The sequence below is a fragment of the Sinocyclocheilus grahami genome, unplaced genomic scaffold, assembly GCF_001515645.1.
Source record: "Sinocyclocheilus grahami isolate Dianchi unplaced genomic scaffold, SAMN03320097.WGS_v1.1 scaffold641.1, whole genome shotgun sequence".
In the NCBI taxonomy this organism is placed as follows: domain Eukaryota; kingdom Metazoa; phylum Chordata; class Actinopteri; order Cypriniformes; family Cyprinidae; genus Sinocyclocheilus; species Sinocyclocheilus grahami.
The window spans coordinates 853,415-854,824 of record NW_015505820.1 but is presented as its reverse complement, the minus strand read 5'-3'; the positions used below and the strand labels follow the sequence as shown (position 1 = coordinate 854,824).

At 35.2% G+C, this 1,410-nt stretch overlaps 1 protein-coding gene across 1 annotated transcript in view; it reads left to right on the top strand.

Moving 5' to 3' along the window:
• Positions 1–1,410, top strand: part of LOC107558331 (sickle tail protein homolog) — a 76,533-nt gene that overhangs the window by 67,791 nt on the left and 7,332 nt on the right. The gene's annotated exons all lie outside the window — the stretch shown is intronic.

The following is a 1,410-nucleotide window of genomic DNA, read 5'->3' as shown; positions in this document are numbered from 1 at the left end:
AAAAACATATATATATATATATATATATATATATATATATATATATATGTGTGTGTGTGTGTAATGACAAAAGAACATAACAAAATGACTAAAAATTAAACTAAAATTAAAACTGAAAATAAAAAATAAAAGCAAATTCAAAATATTAATACATAATATATAAATAATACTAAATTCATAAATCCTTATGGAGAACATGAACAGAAAAAAATATTTAGGAACCAAATGCGCCCAAAAAGTGGGAGGTTACTGACATCTTACTTCTGTCTTCTCATTGGACAACAAGACAGTGGGATGATGTAAGAATACATTTGTAAATAGAATTAATTAATTTTTAACCACAGTATGAATGGAGATGATTGAAAGGACTTGTGTGGTTGTATTAAAGTTCATACAATTAGAAGCTTTTGCTTCTGAGGGTTTTCAGGTTTGGCTGAGAGTGTTAGTTTGTGATTGTGATGAAAGCAGTCATTCAGATGTGGCTTGGCATTTTGCCCAAGGTGCTCGTCTGAATTATATGCTGTTGATTGTTTAATGCGCGGTAATTTGTTATTAATGTTGGTCATTAGAGTGAAATTGTAGGGTAGCTTTTCAGAGACTGTTCCAAACCAAAGTGAGTTGAATGAAAAAACAGCACTGAATGAGAAAATTTTGTTTAAAATAGGGATGGGAAACATTTGGGATCTCACAATTTGATTTGATACATGAAGTCACAATTCATTTTCAATTTCGATACATAGAAATCTTTTTTGGGACACATCGTTAAAACAACAGTTACGATATTATCGTAGGCGCTGCTGCACTGCCTGCTCACAGGTTGAGAATTCCATTTTTTATTCTGACAACATTATGTTGTTATGTAAAATTTACAAAATCAATCATCTGCACAAAGAATACATGCAACACTTCATGTGGCTTTACAGGGCTCCAGACTGCGACCAAATTTTTCTGCCGGTTCTACAAATTTTTGTGAGCGGTCGCACTGGCGCGACCACTGCATTGTCCAACTCATAAGCTTTTCAGCTGCGCAGCGGTTTAGCAGATCGCACCATGACGCAAACAAACTTGTTCGAGCTCAGAACAGCTTTACTCAGGAGCCAAAGTTGATTTTGCGACACTGTTACTGCACATATGCAACAGTGCTGCGAGATCCAGTGAGAAGCGTTTGAATTTGCTGCACAATGATAAGGTTGCTGCGAGATCTAGTGAGAATCATTCAAATTCTGCACAAAATTCTCTGTTATAAACAGCGCTGACATACATCAGGAAACCAGAAGCGGTAACGCTAACTGTAACCATGGTGTTGTGGTAGAAATAATCGAATGCATTACATCATTCATTTCAGGGTTTGTACAACCTTTTGAGAGACAAATTCATGCACTTTTCAATGACTTTCAAGCATTTCACACA